The 21,069-nt window shown below is 46.3% G+C and overlaps 1 long non-coding RNA gene across 1 annotated transcript; it reads left to right on the top strand.

Annotated features, from left to right (window-relative positions):
* The first annotated feature begins 8,719 nt into the window (after positions 1-8,719).
* On the top strand, positions 8,720-16,908 carry LOC140845593 (uncharacterized). The gene is made up of 4 exons (XR_012124437.1): positions 8,720-9,067; positions 10,263-10,446; positions 11,949-12,080; positions 12,544-16,908. It is a non-coding gene; the product is annotated as an uncharacterized lncRNA (long non-coding RNA).
* The last annotated feature ends 4,161 nt before the right edge of the window (positions 16,909-21,069 follow it).

The following is a 21,069-nucleotide window of genomic DNA, read 5'->3' as shown; positions in this document are numbered from 1 at the left end:
GTGTCTAATGTAAAAATGTCAGACCCATAGGGAAATTGTTGTCTGGCCCTTAAAACAAAAATGGCTATTTTTTTTCTGAACATCTGGTTTATTTTCTCTTATAATCACATGTTTCTTTCATTTCTTTGGCTATGAAAAATTTTCTTTCATTTCAAGCTTAGAGCCAGATATGTGGATTAAGTTTAGAGAGCCAGTCATTTTATAACACAGTTCCTTCAACTAATTTTTCTTTGCTAGCTACCTCCCAGGACATGTCCACAGGGCAGTGGTTTTGAAAATATCCCCCACCTTCCAAGCACTCTTGAATGCCTTCAAACTGTGCATCTTTGCAGAACAAACTTCCCAAAGTTGCCAGCGAAGGTCCAGCACATCCTTAAGGAACACTTCAAAGGCATTCTACCCAATAAATCTACCCCTCTTCCATCATCTGGCTCATGTAATAATTACATAGAGGATGATGTACTTTCCACAGCTGTCACCCCATAAAACTGACACTCTGTATCACCATTGAGCCAAGAAATCTTCAAGAGTGATTAATTTTAAGAGCTGGTATGCAAATCCATGAGTAATGAAAATGTTGCAGTCAGGGACTGCAAAAATGAGAAACTGAGTCAGAATGAGGTTTAATGCAGAGGGCTTAGACTTCCTTGGAGACTAAGCACAGAGTCAGCGTGCCCCTGTGTCTTTATTAGATTACAGCAAGCAGTGAAATAATCATTGGTTAACAATATATTGAAAGCACTTTCTCAACGAATCAACCAACTGCGAACTAGATCTGTTTTTTATGTTCCTATTGTGTTAAGTCAAGTCGTCCGGTTAGTGAGTTTCACAGCATGTTCCTCCTACAGGTTTGCCGCAGAAGGATCACAGGAACTGTCTGCAGCTCCTGTTCCGCACTGTGCACCACTCACACCAGATTCCAGGAATAAACACTTGGTTCTTTCTATTGGATTGGTTTTGGCTATTAATCCAACTTAAGCAGTGAACATATTGTTCTTTTCTCTTAGATTAGTTTTGGTTATAAATCAAGCTTAAGGAGGAACTAAACTACAGCAAAGTTAATTGCTGAGGTGTCTACATGAACATGCGTCATTTCCTGTTCTAATCAACACTAAACTATCTCAGGCTGGGAGCGTTGGATAAGTGGATGGAGGATGGGATGCATGGAGTCCTGAGAGCAAGGGAGAAGATCAAGCATTTCTCCTTCTGCCATTACACTGGCCGGAGTGGTGGAGAGAACTCTTAGGGAAGTAGCCCCTGCTAACATTCAGGCCACTTGACCAGATCACAACCCATAGGATGGTGTCTGAAGCAAGGGAGGAAGGACTTAAGTCTCTTCATGGGAGAGAAGTTGAGCAGAGTTCAAAGGAGATTTGTGTCTTTCAAATGATGGACAAGATGCTATGTGCATTAAACAAGATGAGGTCTCAGGGTTTGGAACATAGTAAGCATCAGCTATATGGTGGTGCCCACACTTAATGAGATGTATATGGTACCTCATCCCCGGAATGCAAATAGAGGGGAAAGAAGCACACAGCTGAGACCGACCTCATTGTTTAATTTATATCACCATTACTGGGGCTTGTGAGGATCCTGATATGATTCCTCCCTTTGAGTGGCATGTTTTGGGAGGGCAGGAAGATAAAGGAGAACATCCATGGGGCAACACCTGAATGTTTCAAGGGAAGACCGTTTTGAAAATTCCACCAGGACCCTGGATGACACCAAGGAGCTGGTTGACTGGGGAGACTCACCTCATTCCCTTGAATCTCAGGGTCTCCTCTAAAGGACTGGATTTAAAGCCTGCGATGTAGGGCTAGAGAAGCACGGGTCCCTCTTTCCATCCCTAGAAAATAAGTGAGTATGCCTCGGAGCAGCCTGGAATCCTTAGAACATTTCAGGAAGTATTGAATCCTTTAGGGAATCAGTCCCTGCAATTTTACAGTGAGAGGAAGCACTTATCAGAGCCAGAAGCCAGTGTGAGTGTAGCTCCAGGGACCTTGGGACTATGGAACATCGGGAGTGCCTTTGATCTTAAAACCCAGGTTGCTGGGCACCACTCTGGGGTTGCAGCATCTGTAGGTGAGGCCCAAGAATGTGAATTTCAAAGAACTCCCCAGGTAATGACACCATGGCAGGACTGCATAAGGTTCAGGTGCCAAGGCAACAGGACAATGTAGGACCCCCTTGTTGAAAAATTTCAAGATGGTGACACCCACCCATATCAATGAGTAATTACAGGGGGGACCAAGGGCAAAACATCAAATCCATGGTGGAATCTTATACAACTGTGTGAGTCACACACCCATGAATCTAGCCCTGGATGCTGGTCTGGGGACATTTTGAGAAACATTGCTTTAGACTTCCTACTTAATTAATCTAGGACTACCCCCAGGTGGGAATAATAATAATAATAATAATAATAATAATAGTAGTAGTAGTAGTAGTAGCAGTAGTAATTTTCCCCTTTCCACCAGAACTTACAAAAGACTTCTGTTTCTCCAGGATGATCCCACAGAAGACCATGTAGGTAGGCTCAGTTTCTCCCTAGGATGTGGATAATTGAAGACAAATTAACCCTTGTAAATTTCCAGGAAACATTCATTTGCAGAGTTTATGGATAAGACACATTCTCTAAGAAGTGACAAGGTGTCTTCCTTTCTTTTGTGGTAGGTGGAAAACTGCATTATAGGGGACAAGGAGTCTAATTATAGTGTTTTTCTGGCCCTAGGGGCCTCATCTCCAAAGCTCCTCATTAGCCAGATTGTTGCATCTTCATTCCAATCCTGAGGCATAAACATGGAAACTACTGGCTTGCTAATACGCTGAGTGGGGGCACACATGCTCTGGTTCCATTCCAGAGGTCAAGCTTTATAATCCAGGGCTGATCAGAAAGCCCAACACCATAGACAGTCACCATCGTCAGGCATCATCTGCTTTTCCAGGAGACAAGTACTCAAACATCAGTCATTTCTGATTCTTTTTTCATGGTTGTTGTCAATACTCTGTCTTGATAGTGACTTTTAATTGGCTCGCTGTGGGTAAAATTACAGTATTTCCAGAATCTCTTGCCTGGCCTTAGTGCATCTCCATATCAATAGGTGTTTCCAAGGGGTGGAGAGAAATAGTCTGTCTCCACATCAGTGGGTAATTACATGGGGGAGCAAGGGTATATCTGGACTGGAGAGGATGGGTGGGGCCCCTTTTTATAGCCAGGTTATGAGAGACATGAGCGAGCAGAAGTGGACAACTGCTGTAGGCCATGAATGGGTTTCTCCCACTTTATTTCTCCCTTTGACTGATTTTGGCTTCAAAGGTAATTTGCCCTGAGCTGGAAACTTATTTTCCCCCCAGAGTTACATCTGATGGTAGTCGGCAGGACCTCAGAACCCGAAATCTGTCTCACAGGTGTGACACTTGAGTGGGCTGGCCCTGTGGATGTTGGGGAGGCCCCAATGGCTGCAGCAGTGGAGGGGGCAGCTTCACCCAGGAGCCCCCTATCTGTGGGGTTTCTAATTGGGGAGACCCTAGTGGGGAATTGGTTTAGTGTAAAGCACCTCTAGAGAGGTGGGGCCTTCCCCAGAATTGGGGAAGGTGGAGACACCAGAAACTGTAAGAATTAGCCCTTCATGAGATAGAAGACTACTTAGAGGCCCTGAGTGCCACATAGCAACCAGGATAGTAGGATGTCTGTTTCTTGAGATAGTGGTAAGGGTTATCAAGGAGAGAGAGAGACTTCAGCAGGAGACACACTTCAGCATCACCTGGAGCAGCTGGTTGATGATATATGGGATGCCTTAAGAAAGAGGGACAGTTATTGAGAAGACAAGTCATGCTCCTGTAAGATATGTTAGCAGATCTTGGGGAGATTGAAACAATAAAAGCATGGAAGGAAGTATGGGCTATGATGGAAAGAAAAGGAGCAAAAGGCCCCACAAAGGTCTTGAGGACCCATATATGTGTTGATTTGATAAAGGCCGGGATAGTGAAAGAAAGCTTTATGGGCAGCACAGTAGGATGTTGTTAGAATTGTGGAGAACTCCAATGCTTATTGGGGTCAGTGACATATAGCAGTGGAAAGCAGGAAAAACTTGCTTTTCAGCCCTTGGTAGCTGAGAGTCCTCATCAGGAGGTAGAAGCCCCTATACCTGAAGATGCTTGGTACACAGATGGCTCCAGGTGTGGGCAGCCTCCAAGGTGGAGGGCTGTGGCTTTCCATCCTAAGACTGAGAGAATATAGATGCAGGGTGGAGAGGGGAAGAGCAGTCAAGGGGCTGAGTTCCAGGCAGTATGGCTCATGATCACCCAGGAGCCTTCCCCCATAGTTGTCTGCACTGACAGCTAGGCCGTCTATCGGGGCTTGACCCTGTGGCTACCAACATGGAACCATGCCAATGGGATCACTGGTCACCAGCCCCTTTTTTGGGCAAGATTTGTGGCAAGACCTATGGGCCTCTGGTCAGACTAAGACAGTTACCATATGTTATGTGAATGGCCATTTGCCTTTGGCATCCCCAGGGAATGATGAAGCAGACACACTGGCCCAGGTGCGCTGACTAGAAGGAAAGCCTGCCTCTGATGCAGCCCAGTGGTTACATCAGTGTTTGTTGCACATGGGACAAAAGACAACTTGGGCTGTAGTCCATCAATGGGGCTTGCCTTTGACTTTTGAAGAAGGCAGCAGAGCCCAGAAGGAGTGCCTGTGTGCTCTAAGAGGGACTTAAACTGAGTCCTGCAGCAACATGGGACAATAATACGGGGGCCAATATCCCTTGTCAGGTGACAGATATACTATATTGGGCCTCTGCCCATATCAGAAGGACATTGCTATGCCATGGCTTGTGTGGACACACCTACTGACCTGTTGATTGCTTTTCCTGCATGTCATGCAGATCAGCAAACCCCCTAAAGGGGTGTAGAGTGCCTCTTTGCAGCCTTTGGCCAGCCACAGGTGATTGAGAGTGATCAAGGCACCCACTTTACTGGTCATGTATTACAAGAATGGGTGCAGAAATTAGAAATAAAGTGGAAGTTTCATGTACCACATAACCCTACCTGGGCAGGCATGATAGAGAGGTACAACAGTTTGTTGAAATCTGGCTTGAAGTCAGACACCAATAGTCTATGGGTCTGGTCAGTTTGCTTATGGATAGTGCTATTGCATTTGAATGAGAAGCCCCAAAAAGTAACCTTGAGCCCTGTGGACATGCTAGCACACATTGATGCATCTCCTATACAACTGTATGTGCAAACCAAAGAGGAGTTATTGAAGCCAGGATATGGCCAGCAGAGCAACATCCTGCTGCCAGCCCCTACTGCTAAACCCTGGAGACTGTTGAGTGGACGTGGCCCTGGAGATTTTGACACATGGACAAGTGATGGCTGGCCCTTCTGGCACCTTGAGGGAATGACCTGGAAGCTGGCCTCCTCTGTATTTCTGGAGTAACAGCAGAGTGGCCTCCAAAGATCATGGTAGTGAACCCAAAATGTCCAGGAGGTAAGAGCATCTTACAGGGAAGTTTTGTTTTATCTTTATGGCCAGTGCATGTACCTCCCATAGCCCTATATATCAACTCATCTGTAACTCCCATAGGGAGGGGGTGAACATCTGGTATACTAGACTAAGATGAGATTCCATTCCTGCCATTTTCCTATCACAGGACCAGTCTCTTGCATGCATCTGATGGACAAGATTTGCCTATGCTGGTGCCATTAAAACATGTATCTTATTGCCATTAGGGTTATTTTCTTCTCCCATCCCTGTGGTCCAGACCCACCTGCTGGCTGTAGCTGCCATGTGATGACTTCTCTGCCTGTGGAATGGTCAAGCTATGGACTTAATCTGCACAGGACTTTGAATGTAGATGAATCCTCCAGCTTGAGGATTATCATGATTTTATTGCTGTTGTTATTGTATGTTATTAGTAGTCTGGTTACAGTGCTCCAGTTTTCTCACACAGGGGCCATTTCGGAAGATGAGGAATGAGTAGATTGTGAGGCGAGATTTCTGGAGGGGTGGGTTGGGGGTAAAATTGCAATATTTTCAGAATCTCTCATCTGACCTTAGTGTATCTCCATATGAATAGGTGTTTAGAAGGGGTGGAGAGAAGTAGTCTGTCTCCATATCAGTCGGTAATTACAAGGGGGAGTGAGTGCATATCTGGACCAGAGGGGTTGGGAGGGGCCCTTTTTTGATAGCTGTGTGCAAGAGACACAGGCAATCAGAAGTGGATGACTACTTTAAGTAATAAAAGGCTCTCTCCCACTTTATTTTTCTCTTTGACTGATTTTGGCTTCAAAGGTAATTTGCTTCAGGCTTGGATCTTATTTTCCCCCCAGAGTTTTTAATCCAGTCCAGTCCTAAATAAGGACTTTTTGTTGTGTGGATGCTGGTGATATACTTTCTAATACTTATTTTAATGTTTGGTCCTTAAAATGCTCTCTGCATCCTATTTTGGAAACACTAATTATTGCTCCTCTACACCTTCTAGATTTTCTTTCAGGAACATCTGCTCAGGTCACCTCCTCTAATGTTCATCCTGGATGTGGGCTCTTGGTTTGGAGCTCTCCCATATGGTGTGCTAGTCATTGATGGCGTTTATCTGACATTTTACTGAGATCCACAGCTCTGGCCATTATTTGAATAAAGTTCACTTTGCTCTGCAAATCACAAGTCCAACAGAATAATCACTGTCAGTTTTTGCTCTTTCTGGCTTAACACAGACCTAAACAGGAGTTGATTCAAAGTTACCAGTATGAACCTGATACAGGGCAGGGACCTGAGACAAGCATCATGATTAATTTTCCAAGCAAGCTGAGATATAAACAGTATAGTAAGAACAGGAGAGACTCCATCTTAAGGCTAAAATTCTATTTTGAAAGGCAGCAAGTTAGGAAGTAAGATTCCTAACATATTATTTAGCAAACAGACAATAACTCAGCCCACCTTGGGGGGCAGGGAAAGTGGTCTTGATATGTTCCTGGAAAGAAGCTCCAATCCTGGGGAGGAAGCAGATCCATACATGTCTAGTGTTAAGTTTATTTTGCAGAACTGGCCAGAGGAATGATAAAGAGGAAAGGAGACACGGTGTCTTTTGCCAGAGATAAGCACCTTAAGACCACTTAACAAGTCTACACCTCTAACCCTTTGACAGATTCCTGAAAAATGCTTAAATGAGAGCACCCCAAATCTTTCAGCATGCCTCCTCCCTGAGGACACCCACACTTTTTCTCTCTTTAAGTGTGTAATTTTAAATAAACCTTTTCACTGCTTAGCTTAATTGCGTTCTGTCTCTCTGCACCTTTCCAGTAGTAAGTGTCTTCGTTTTGTAGGACCCCAACCTCCCTGAGAAATGTTAGCCTAAGAGTAGCCATCTTGAAGCCCAAAAAGCCATTCTGATATATGACTCAGAGGGAACAACTGAAACCAGGTAACTCCTCTGGAAAAACAAGTTAATCAATCATGACTGCTGGCAGCGCTAACCTTTCGGTTAGTTAAACATAAAAGCTGACCCTACCTTGCTACACCCCCAGGACGTGGCACTAACCCAGAAATTGTAGGTTTGAAAAATTACTGCCTTTGTAGTATTGTTATCTTGCTATGTAGTATTGTTATCTTGTTACTACAACATAATCTGTAACCATGGTAATTCTCTAGGGCTGAATGCCTCAGAAAATCCTATATAACCACTTAGTTGTAAGTACTCAGGGTCCTCGTTGAGACCCGTTGCGACGGGCTGACTTGGACCCCAACTAGTTGGCTTCTGAATAAATTCCTCTTGCTTGTTGCATCAAGAAACGTCTTTGGTGAGTGATTTGGGGCGGCGCCTTCCTCAGGGGAATCCAACAGTTTCTTTGCTATTTCATTCTATTTCCAAGTCTCCACTTCATCTCTGCTTTACTTCTGATAAGTAGGGAGGGGTTGCTGAGAGCTCAGATTTGGGCCTGTGAGTTCCCATTGCCTAAGTGACCCTAATGTAACTGTGGCTGCAGTAGCCTGCTGGAAAATCTCCCTTCTTTTAGATGTTTTCAGAATACAATCTCACTCCATCTTATGCTCTATGGCTCCCCAAATCCTGGGGTGGTAGGGGTTGGTCCCCATGCCATACAGATCCAAGTGGCCATGGGAAGCCCGGTGACCCTGGCTTCAGGAGCTGGTGAGGGAAACTTCCTTATGCTGAGAAATTCAGCAAGCTTCTGCTCCCTCCCTCTGCACTTTCCTGCCCTCAGTTGCCTGCCAGGCCACTGCCATTCATTACTTTAACAAATTCCTTCCTTACCTGCACTCTTCTGACCTGCTTAAGAATTATTTCTCATTCAGAGTCAAGAACCCTCCACCATCCAGGTTAAGGTTTCACTTGGGTGCACAGGGAGAGATCCCCCACCCCCACCCCAGACGCAGTTGCCTGTCAACAAGTCAAGAAATTGTTTCAACCTGAGTTAGGTTCCATTTATTTCCCGTAATGGAGATGAAGTGTAAGACCTAAGCTTTTAGCAAGAATAATCCTATGTTAGCATAAGCACAGCTATCTTAAAAAGCCTAGAAACTATTTCTTAAAGGTATGACTCAGGAGAAAACTAAAACCTGGTGGGACCCTGAAAAACAAGTTAGTCAATCATAAGCACAGACAGCAGTAACCTTTAGTCAGCTAACTTCAATCGGTTAATCATACATACCAAGCTTATCTTGCTAAAACCCACCTTAGCATTCTGAGAGTGATCTTATCTCACTGAACCCCCCAGGATGTGGCGCGAGCCGACAATTCATGTGTCTATGGAAAAAACCCTGTTACGTGCTTGTAGAACAATGCTGTCCTCTTAGAAAATGCTATAAAAACCTCTGGCTTTAGCTGCTCAGGGTCCTTGTTGAGACCCACTGCGTCAGGCTGACACTTGGACCCCAGCTAGCTGGTTCTTGAGTAAATTCCTCTTGCTTGTTGCATCAAGAGACACCTCTCGTGAGTGATTTAGGGCAGCGTCCTCCTCTGGGAGAATCCAACATTTGGGGGCTCGTCCGGGATCGTGCGCTCACCCTGCTTCACTCCCGAAGTCGCTCTTAGAGGAAGAGGTAAGATTAGTGACGCCTTGAGTTGTCTGTGTTCTGTTTTCTGTTTTTCAGTGAGACTGGTCAGAATTCTGAAAGGGTACCCTCTGTCTGGCAGTCGTCCCGATCCCGTAAAGGGGTCGAGACTGCTGTCGGTAGATGTACTTGGAGCACCGCAGGCTGCAACCCTGGGGGACGCCTCAGGGAGAGTAGAGGGCCAGGGACGCCTGGTGGCCTCTCATCTGTTTTCCGGCAAAGTGAAACTGATGAGATAGGGTTGATTTTTGGGCGACAGGAGTATCAACCCTCCGATTCCTTTCGGTTTCTGATTGAAAATCTGAGAAAAACAAAAAGCGGTCGCTGTGTGTCTAATTTGTGTGTGTCTTTGTTTTTTGTGTCTTTTACGTGCCTAATTATTGTTGTACTGACGATGGGACAGACATTGATGACCCCCCTTAGCCTTACGCTAAATCATTAGACGTAAGTCAGAGTGAGGGCACATAATTTGTCAGTAGAAGTAAAAAAGGGACCATGGCAGACTTTCTGTACCTCCGAATGGCCCACTTTCAATGTTGGGTGGCCCTCGGAGGGGACTTTTGATCTCCCCACTTTATTAGCTGTAAAAGCTGTTGTCTTCCAGGATTCGCCTCAAGGACATCCAGATCAGCAACCCTATGTTGTAGTCTGGCAAGAATTGGTAGAAAACCCACCGCCATGGGTAAAACCCTGGGTGCAAAGGAAAATGAGCCCTCGAGTTCTAGCTGCCCAGACCCAACCTCAGGGCAAGGGAAAAGAAACTACTACCAAAGTTCACCCTGACACTCAAGATTTGCTTATGGTTGATGATCCCCCTCCTTACCCCCCTGCCCCTACAGCACCCCTGGCCCTGGCGCCGCCACCCCCAGCACCCCTAGCACTGCCAGCGCCTCCACCCCCGGCACCCTCAGTCCCTCATGCCGAGGCAGTAGGGGTAGCTCCGGGGCCTGCCCAGGGAACTCGGCACCGCTGAGGGGCCACCTTGGACCCACCGGGTAGTTTTCCCCTCCGGTCTTATGGAGTTCCCATCATTGGAGAAGAGGGAGAACCCCCTTTCCAACCTCTGCAATATTGGCCATTTTCCTCTGCTGAGTTATATAATTGGAAAGTTAACCACCCTCCCTTTTCAGAGGAACCGCAAAGACTAACCAGGCTGATAGAGTCCCTGATGTTTTCTCACCAGCCCACTTGGGATGACTGTCAGCAGCTTTTGCAGGTGCTCTTCACCACGGAAGAAAGGGAGAGGATCCTCCTGGAGGCACGAAAGAAAGTGCCTGGAACCGACGGACGACCATCGCAACTCCCTCATGACATAGAGAGGGGTTTCCCGTTGACCAGACCCAACTGGGACTTTAATTCTCCAGAAGGTAGGGAGCAACTAACCATCTACCGTCAGGCTCTGGTGGCAGGTCTCTGTGAGGCCACAAGACGCCCCACCAATTTGGCCAAAGTAAGAGAAGTTAGTCAAGGTGCCACTGAGGCACCCGCAGTGTTCTTAGAATGCCTGATGGAAGCCTTCAGGCGGTACACTCCTTTTGACCCCACTTCCCAGGAGCACAGCGCTTCAGTGGCCCTTGCTTTTATCGGACAGTCGGCACCCGACATTAGAAAGAAGCTTCAGAGATTAGAGGGCTTACAAGATTTGTCATTGAAAGATTTGGTAAAAGAGGCTGAGAAAGTTTATCACAAGAGGGAGACTGAGGAAGAGAAAGAGTTAAGGAAAGAGAAGGAAAGAGAAAGTAAGGAAGAAAAGACAGACAGGAAGCATGAGAAGAATTTAACAAGGATCTTGGCCGCAGTAGTAGAAAGTAGAGGACGCCCGCCCCCTAGTGGCAGAACTAGTAAGGCAGGGCACCTGGGCAACCGGACCCCTTTAGAGAAAGACCAATGTGCGTACTGCAAAGAAAAGGGGCATTGGGCGAAAGAATGTCCTAAGAAGCCACTGCGGGGACCTCCAAAGAAGGTGTTGTCTCTGCTGGAAGAAGAGGATTAGGGAAGACGGGGCTTGGAGCTCCTCCCTGAGCCTAGAGTAACCCTGAAGGTGGAGGGGCAACCAGTTGAGTTTCTGGTGGATACCGGTGCTCAACATTCTGTACTGACCCAAGCTAGAGGCCCTCTCTCTGGCAAAAAGTCTTGGGTGTCCGGGGCCACGGGCCAGAAACAATATGCATGGACTACCCAATGAACAGTGGACTTAGGAGTGGGACGAGTAAACCACTCATTCCTTGTCATACCGGAATGCCCCATACCCTTGTTAGGAAGAGACATCTTGACCAAAGTCAGGGCCCAAATATCCTTTCAGGCTGAGGAGACCCGAGTGACTGATCAAGAGAAAAAACCTTTGGGCCTAAGTGTTCTGTCCATAAGATTAGAAGCTGAGTACCGCCTTTTCAAAGTACCAGATTCCTCCCGAGTTAGTCAGGAGTGGCTAAACCAGTTTCCAGGAACCTGGGCGGAGACGGCGGGAATGGGGCTTGCTGTGAACCAACCCCTGATAGTCATAGAGTTAAAAGCTTCAGCTTTACCAGTAACTGTGAGACAATATCCAATGAGTAAAGAAGCCAGAGATGGAATTAGGCCCCATATCCAGAGGCTCCTAGAACAGGGGATATTAGTAAAGTGTAAATCCCCATGGAACACCCCTTTGCTGCCTGTAAAAAAAGCGGGAACAGGAGATTATCGACCAGTGCAAGATTTAAGAGAAGTTAGTAAGAAGATACAGGACGTTCATCCCACTGTGCCGAACCCTTATAACCTGCTAAGCTCTCTGGCCCCGGAAAATACCTGGTATACAGTCTTAGATTTAAAAGACGCTTTCTTTTGTTTGCGCCTGCACCAGAATAGCCAACCGCTGTTTGCTTTTGAGTAGAAAGACCCCTCCACAGGAACTACTGGACAATTGACCTGGACTTGCTTGCCACAAGGATTCAAGAATTCACCTACCCTCTTCGACGAGGCTTTACATCAGGACTTGGCCTTTTACCAAGCCTTCAACCCACAGGTAACTTTGTTACAATATGTCGATGACTTGTTGATAGCAGCCCCTACTCAGAAAGCCTGCCAAGAGGCCACTAGAGCCCTTTTGACTGAACTTGCTAAATTAGGGTATAGGGCATCTGCCAAAAAGGCACAGATCTGCCAACAACAAGTGACTTATTTGGGATATTCCCTGAAAGAGGGGAAAAGGTGGCTTACTGAAGCCCGAAAACAGACTGTGACGCAGATCCTGGTTCCCACTACTCCACGCCAGGTTCGCGAGTTTCTGGGGATGGCAGAGTTTTGTAGACTGTAGATACCTAGATATGCCACCTTAGCCACCCCTCTGTATCCCCTAACCAAAGGGGCTGCCCCGTTTGTTTGGGGACCTGAACAACAGCAGGCCTTTGATGATATTAAGAAGGCCCTCCTGTCAGCACCCGCTCTGGCATTGCCAGATGTGACAAAGCCGTTTGTCCTTTTTGTAGATGAATGGAGCGGAGTGGCTCGAGGAGTGTTGACCCAACAATGGGGACCCTAGAAGAGACCTGTCGCCTACTTGTCAAAGAAATTGGACCCAGTGAGTAGCGGATGGCCTGCCTGTTTGAGAGTAATGGCGGCCGTGGCCCTCCTGGTTAAAGATTCTGACAAACTAACGCTGGAACAAAAGCTCGTTGTGGTTGCTCCACATGCGCTGGAAAGCGTAATTCGGCAACCACCCGAAAGATAGATGTCGAACGCCAGAATGACTCACTACCAAAACTTGCTCCTAAATCGCAAGCGTGTGGAATTTGCCCCGCCCGCCATCCTAAACCCGGCTACCCTGCTCCCCGATCCGGGGAAAGAAGTACTCCACACCTGCCAGGAAATCCTGGCTGAGGAGACAGGGACCCACCGGGACTTATGAGATCAGCCCCTGGAAGGACCAGGACTCCTGACTTGGTACACAGATGGGAGCAGTTACATCATGGGAAGTAAGAAGATAGCGGGAGCTGCCGTAGTGGATGATGACCGGATCGTGTGGGCCAGTGGACTCCCAACGGGCACTTCTGCACAGTGAGCAGAACTCGTCGCCCTGACTCAGGCTCTAAAGATGGCAGAAGGTAAGAGACTTAACGTCTACACTGACAGCCGATACGCTTTTGCCACCGCTCATATACACGGGGCTATTTATAGACAGAGAGGGCTGTTAACTTCTGCCAGGAAAGATGTTAAAAACAAACAGGAAATTTTAGATTTGTTGGAAGCCATCCATAGGCCTAAAGAAGTAGCGATAATACATTGCCCTGGACATCAGAAAGATGACTCTCCAATAGCTCAAGGAAACCAGAGGGCGGACCAAGCGCAAAACAAGCAGCTCAGGGAATGAACATCTTACCCCTCCAGGTGCACCCGGAAGCAACATGTATTAGGAGCTTCCAGTATACACCCGAGGATCTCGCCTGGATGGACAAACTGGGGTTCCAAAAATCTTCACCCCTTAGAACATATAGGTCAGGAAATGGGAAAAATATTCTGCCCCAGAAAGAGGCAGGAGAATATTTGAGGCACTTATATCATTTGACACATTTAGGGGCCAAGAACCTAAAAACCCTGGTTCGACGTTCCCCTTATCATATCATTAGTTTGGAAAAAATGGCAGACGAGGTAATGAAGAATTGTGTTCCTTGCCAATTAATAAATGTGAATAAACATCAAATGATATGTGGAAAAAGGCTTCGCAGAGATCGACCGGGAGCTTACTGGGAAGTTGACTTCACTGAAGTTAAGCCTGCTAAGTATAGACATAAGTACCTTTTAGTTTTTTTAGATACTTTTTCAGGATGGACAGAGGCTTTCCCCACCAAGACTGAGACAGCCCAGACAGTATCTAAAAAGATACTTGAAGAAATATTTCCAAAGTTCGGAATCCCCAAGGTAATTGGTTCCGATAATAGACCTGCCTTCGTTGCCCAGGTAAGTCAGAGATTGGCCAAGATCCTGGGGACAGATTAGAAATTACATTGTGCATACAGACCCCAGAGCTCAGGACAGGTAGAAAGGATGAATAGAACTCTAAAAGAGACCTTGACTAAATTATCCATAGAGACTGGTTTATGTGATTGGTTAGTCCTCCTTCCCTTCGCCTTGTTTCGAGTCCGAAACACTCCTGGCCATTTTAGACTGACTCCCTTTGAAATAATGTTTGGGGCCCCAGCTCCGCTTGAGTCGGCCCACCTCCATGAGTCCCCCAAATGTGTAACTAATAAGTTTCTGCTTGAAAAGTTACGGGCCTTGGAGGTCGTACAGAGAGAAGTCTGGGCCAACATCCGAGAAGCCTATCGGCCGGAGGACATGACAGTGCCCCATCACTTCCAGGTGGGAGACCCCATCTATGTAAGATGACACAGAGCAGGAAACCTTGAGCCTCGGTGGAAAGGACCCTTCATCGTCCTCTTGACCACTCCCACAGCCGTGAAAGTGGATGGCATCTCCTCCTGGGTACACACTTCGCATCTGAAGAAAGCGCCCCAGCCGGACTTGGATTGGCAAGTAACTCGGACTGATAATCCTCTTAAGCTCCGCTTGTGTAAAAAGAACTATGTTATTAGTAATTCTAATGCTCTTGCTGTTCCCAACCCCCCAGAGCCCTAATCCTCATGTCCCTTACCTGCTTACCTGGAAAGTAGGAAACGGGCAGACCCAAGAAGAGTATAATCACACCACCCATATTGCCCCTTTGGGCACATGGTTCCCGGACTTATATTTTAACTTAGATAAAGTAGCTGACATAGACGGGATGGGTGGAGGAGGCTGGCGACAAAAGCAACGCCGGGTCTCTGTGAGTAAGAATGGATTTTATGCATGCCCTGGGTTTCGAACAGGAGTGGAGAAACAGAAGTGTGGGAGAATTGAGTCCCTCTATTGTGCGCAATGGAGCTGTGTCACCTCCAATGATAGAGAAAATAAGTAGAAGGTGAACCCGCAGCTTATCCACCTCTCCTTTGTTAGACCATGTACTCGGGTAAAGTATAGCCCTGATTGTAACTTACTTAGACTCTAATTTACAGAACAGGGAAAGAAAGATCCCCGATAGGGAACAGGAAGGTTAACTTGGGGGTTATATCTCCACCAGACACTCCCAGTCGGAGTCCTTCTACGAGTTTGACTCAGCATCCAGGCCCTCCCAGCCGCCCCGATAGGACCTAATACTGTCCTACGAGATCAGCCGCATCTTCCAACCCCTACTCCGAAACAGTATCCTGTCATCATGACTACCCGCCCCCAGCCCTCCGCATCTGCTCCTAACCAAGTAATTTCTTTTACTGGCACCGGACAGCGCCTCCTCAACCTCGTCGAAGGGGCGTTTCGAGTGCTGAATGTCTCCAACCCTAAAGTCACCGAATCCTGTTGGTTATGTTTCTCTTCTGGACCTCCTTATTATGAAGGTTTGGGACTGTCGGGTAGTTTCAATAATACAACCAGCCATGAAGTCTGTAGCTGGGGCAGCCACAAGAAGCTAACCCTAACTGAAGTAACTGAGAAAGAGAAATGTTTAGGAACAGTTCCCTCAACCCATAAGAATTTGTGTAATGAAACCATACCCATAGTCCCCTCAGGTGAAAACAGATATCTAGTCCCTCCCCCTCAGGGATGGTGGGCTTGTAACACTGGACTAACCCCGTGTGTCTCCACCTCTGCTTTCAATTCCTCCGTGATTTCTGTATTATAGTCCAACTAGTGCCTAGACTAATGTATCATGATGATCTCTCATTTGTAACAGAGTTCGACCCTGGGCATAGGTATAAAAGAGAATTAGTCTCGCTGACCCTAGCCATGTTATTAAGAATAGGAGTTGCAGCAAGAGTAGGAACAGGGACAGTCGCCATCATCCAAGAGAACCAACACTATGAGGGACTGAGGGCAGCTATTGATGAAGATTTAAGAACTATAGAGCAATCTATTACCAAACTTGAAGAGTCTCTAACTTCCCTTTCTGAAGTAGTGTTGCAGAATAGACGAGGGCTGGATCTACTGTTCTTAAAAGAAGGAAGATTGTGTGCAGCCCTAAAGGAAGAATGCTGCTTCTATGCAGATCATTCCGGGATAGTAAGAGATTCAATGACTAAACTCAGGGAAAGATTAGATCAACGAAAAAGAGAGCGAGAAGCTGGCCAAGGTCTATTTGAGTCTTGGTTCACTAAGTCCCCATGGCTCACAACTCTGATATCCACTCTAGCCGGACCCTTGCTTATTTTTGTTCTGCTTCTTACTTTTGGTCCCTGTGTTTTAAACTGGCTAGTATCTTTTGTTAGAGAGAGAGTGAGTGCTGTTCAAGTGCTAATGCTAAGACAGCAGTATCACTCGCTCACACATCAAGAAGAAACGAACATTCCATGATTGGAATGGTCAAAGAGAAAGTGGGGAAATGTAAGACCTAAGTTTTTAGCAAGAATAATCCTACGTTAGCATAAGCACAGCTATCTTAAAAAGCCTAGAAACCATTTCCTAAAGGTATGACTCAGGAGAAAACTAAAACCTGGTGGGACCTTGAAAACAAGTTAGTCAATCATAAGCACAGACAGCAGTAACCTTTAGTCAGCTAACCTCAATCGGTTAATCATACATACCAAGCTTATCTTGCTAAAACCCACCCTAGCATTCTGAGAGTGATCTTATCTCACTGAACCCCCCAGGATGTGGTGCCAGCTGACAATTCATGTGTCTATGGAAAAAAACCCTGTTACGTGCTTGTAGAACAATGCTGTCCTCTTAGAAAATGCTATAAAAACCTCTGGCTTTAGCTGCTCGGGGTCCTTGTTGAGACCCGCTGCGTCGGGCTGACACTTGGACCCCAGCTAGCTGGTTCTTGAATAAATTCCTCTTGCTTGTTGCATCAAGAGATGCCTCTCATGAGTGGTTTAAGGCAGCATCCTCCTCTGGGAGAATCCAACAGAAGAAACAATGACTGGAGGCAATGGTTTGCTGAGAAATCAGTAGAAGTTCTGATTTGTAGCACTGGCCCATTTCCATGGTTAAATTCTTCAGACCATGATTTTAAGCCATCAGTGGGCAGTTGCTGAAGACAGCATTGGGAAAAGATCACATGATGAGCTCTTCACGGTGGACTTCAGTTCACCTCCAAGGGATATTTCATACTTTTCAAACTCCCCCAGTTCATTGATGCCTTAAGGCTTTGTACTCACATTTTTGGTACTGTCTCTTGAAGCTGCTTCTCGCAGTTGGAGCTTAGAATTAGGTTGTCAAATTAAACAAAAAGCCACTTCGAATGTTAGTGAGGAAAGGCCTTATTAAGGGAGCCATTCCAGCAGGAAGATGTGCATAGTGTAGTTTGGAATGAGAAAGGGATGAATGAATAAAGCTTTACTGATATTCAGAGACCAGTGTCCAAAGAGCAAGGACAGGCGGTGTCTAAAAATGGAAGAGACTGCATTAAATATTTCAGTAACTGGGAAGATGAAGCTGGAAACATTAGTTGCAGCACCTGGGCCTGATGTCGAGCAAACTGGGCATAATACTTGAAGCTCACATAAAATTTGGGGCTTCTCTGTGTTAGTCAGTCTAGCCTAATTTATGTCTAGCACAAAGTTTGACCAGCCTTGCCAAGGTCTCAGCTCGAACAACAGCTCCCCTGTGTTCAATTACCACCATTCATTACCCCATTACCATAGACATTTTTTGCGAGCATTTGCCAACTGCCAAGCTTTTGATGCCGGGGTTCTTGTTCACAAAGCCAAAGAATGAGCTTCACAAACACTCAAGGTAGGAGAGCAAGGTACAGGTTTTTATTTAGAAATAAAGTGAGAGGGAAGAGCTCCTGGCTCATGCCAGGAGAGGAGAAGAGAGCCTGTAGTGGTGCGTTGTCTAGGAGGTTCTATAGGCAGTTGAGGATTTTTTGGGAACATGAAAAAAACTTAGGGGCGTGGACTTGCATCACCTGCCCTGTCCTCAAGGTGGGCTGGGTCATAGTCTGATTGCCAGAGCTGACAGCAGAGTCACAGGCTATGCTGATACCCTTGCAGAACACTCAAAAATTCCAGGCTAAGTTGCTTCTGGTCTTTTGACCTTTAACTGATCTCATTGAAGATGTCTATATTCTTAGGTATCTTTCCCTAGAGAATTAGTGTGACCTTGACCTTGCATAATGCTTAACAGTTTCAATAGGGACTTATTTGTCCATTGTTACATTGCTCTGACTGTAAATATTTCACCCTGCTTTTGCCCCCAGAGGCCCTCACCCTACTCTGACTACACTCACCGTTCCTGTCTCACTTATCTGTAGCCAATGTGAATTTAATAAACTTTCTTCCCTTGAGACCTCTCCTAAATATGCCCAGTTTCCTGAGTCTTGTGGGCAAGTTGTTAACTGGCCTTGTTGCTAGTGAAGTGGAAATTTCTCATCCCAGGACTCAGTCCTTATTCTGGCTGCATCTATAAAGGCTGAATAAGCCATTTTATTTCAGAGGTCTCTCAGTCTCTGGAGTTTTTGATTTGTCACAATCATACTTTTAAATATAAATAAAAATAAACATAGAGTTTATTCATAGTCTTACTGAGGACTAGGGCCCAAGAGCAGCCCATTGGTGTGCTCTGATAAACTGATCTAAAGCCCCTTGATTTGGAGATATCTTAAATACTTTTTCTACAGCAGGGGGTGAGTGCAGAAAAGAGGTTACATTTATCAATCCATCAAACAGTGTGGCATGGGTGAATCTAGTTAAGTGTCCTAAAAGGTCATGCTACACACATTCTGATGCTCTGCGTGTGTGTGTGAGAGAGAGGAGGAAATGATTAGTGTCTCCTTGTTAGGCAGGAAAACAGATATGAGTGGGGTGGGAAGGGAACAAGGCCAGTAAAGCCCCCTAGAAAGGACTCAGTTAACCAGTTAAAACTAGAAAGCCAGAAAAGACTCAGAGTTAGAATCAATCAGTTAAAGCTCAAAAGGTCAAGAACAACTTGGCCTTGAATGTTTGAATATTCCCCAGATAAAGAGATGTATCTGAGCCCAGCCCACGTCTTCAGTAGATCATTGTAAGATTTACTCTGGCCCACTAAAAGGCTCACCTATAAACAGCATAATAAAGACAGGGAGATCCCACCTTAAAGCCAAAATTGCATTTTGAAAAAACCCAGGAGGTCTAAGAAGATTCTTAACATACTCTTTAGCAAACAATAAATAAATAACTTCCCACCTTGGAGGAAGGGCAGACAGTTTTGATTGATATGCTCCCAAACCAGGAAGCTGCTATCCTGGGAGGGGACCAAATGAAAGGGCAAGCCCCTGGATTCTACCTCAGCCAATCAGAACCTGGGTTCTACCTCAGCCAATCAGGACTCGGGTTCTACCTGAGCCAATCAGGACTCAGGTTATACCTCAGCCAATCAGGACGCGGGGTCTCCCTCAGCCAATCGGGACCAAGATCCTATTTCAGCTAATTGGAGCTTGGTATCTCTATCTCCTCCAGTCAGCAAGAAGTACACCACCACCCCTAGACCCTGCCAATTGACCAAAGCCATGACCTATCACTCCTCTAACTAGCCCTAGGCCCAGCCAATCAGCCAGGGCCACGACCATCTCCCCACAAACTTCCCTAGAAACCCATAAAACCTTTGTTCTTGGGAAACTCGTGCTCTCTCTCTGGCACCTGGCCACTGCGTTGGTGCAGGTGTGAGATTGAGCTCTGGCTGGCTCCAATAAAGGCTCTTTGCATTTGCATCCATGTTGGCTCCCTGGTGGTCTCCTGGGATCTGCAACTTCGGGCACAACACCAAAAGCAGTAAATTTGTGTTAAGCTAATTTCGCAGAATTTCCTAGAGAACTGATAAGAAACTTAATGTCTCATCAAAGATACTTGAGATCACTTAACAAGCCCATACCCTAGCCCTTTGTCACATTCTTGAAAAAATCCTTACAAGGGGGAACCCCTAACCTTTCAGTGTGCCACTCTCTCTCTGAGGTTGCTTGCCCCTTCTCTCCTGAGTACTTTTAAATAAAACTTTTACTATGTTTCACTACTGTGTCTCTGCCCTTCAATTCTTTGTTGCTACGGGGACCGAGAAAAATACACAACACCTCTTCCCCAACATATTAATGAAAGAATGAAAGATAATTACTCTGAAAAAAAGGCAACAATTTAGATTTTTCCAGGCAGGGGCCACTCTACTTCAAGTAAGCAGAATTTGGTAAACGGCATCTTCTTTGGTTTATCAACACTCTTGTATAAAGTACACTGGGTAAATCTCATCAAGGACACAGGGGGTTGAAAGGAAAGGAGTGACACATAGCAGCAATTCACCGGAGAATTCCGCTTTATTAGGGAAAGGTGCTGGGTTATATAGGAAGGGGTATGAATTGATTGAGGTGTCACTTCTACGGGGCTGGTGGCTGTTGGCTAGGTGCTGAGATTGGGAGGGGAGCGAGAGGTGAATGGGCTTCAGGTGACGCCGGCGGGAACTGAGGACCCCGAAGAGAAGCCGGAAGTTTGCCATCTTACTGGTGGGGGCCCTTCATTCCCCCCTTTCTCCTCTATGGGGTTGTGGACGTTGCTTTCTCTCTGGCTGCTTCCTGCTGAACAGGGGCGGAGAAGGGAGTGAGGGCTTGAGGATTGGGAGGAAAGGGTTGATAGGACTCCCCACAGTAAGGATGAGTAGATGTGGACTTCTTCAGGTTTGGAAATCAATGAAGGTTCCCTGTAACCATAGGTTGAGGACCTGTTGATTCCAATGGTGCCAAGAGGATATGGGTGTCAGGAGCCAGGCGTCTGCAGCCATTGTTTCCAGGAACAGTTTCCAGTGGAGAGAGGGGTCCATCTCAGCATGTGGTGAGGAGGTCAAGTGAGGGTGAGGGATCTTCTGTGGCCAGAAGCTGGTAGTTCCTGAGTAAAAGCTGGTTGAAAGCTTGATTAGGGATTTTTCCGACTTGGGACTTGATGAACTTTATTATACAGGGCAAGAAGAGACAGGCGAGAAGAATGATTATTATGGGGCCTGCAATGGGCCAGAGCCAGGTGAGG

This window comes from Manis javanica, chromosome 13 (genome assembly GCF_040802235.1).
Source record: "Manis javanica isolate MJ-LG chromosome 13, MJ_LKY, whole genome shotgun sequence".
Lineage (NCBI taxonomy): Eukaryota > Metazoa > Chordata > Mammalia > Pholidota > Manidae > Manis > Manis javanica.
The sequence above is the reverse complement of the archived record's forward strand: the minus strand, read 5'-3'. Positions and strand labels throughout refer to the sequence as shown.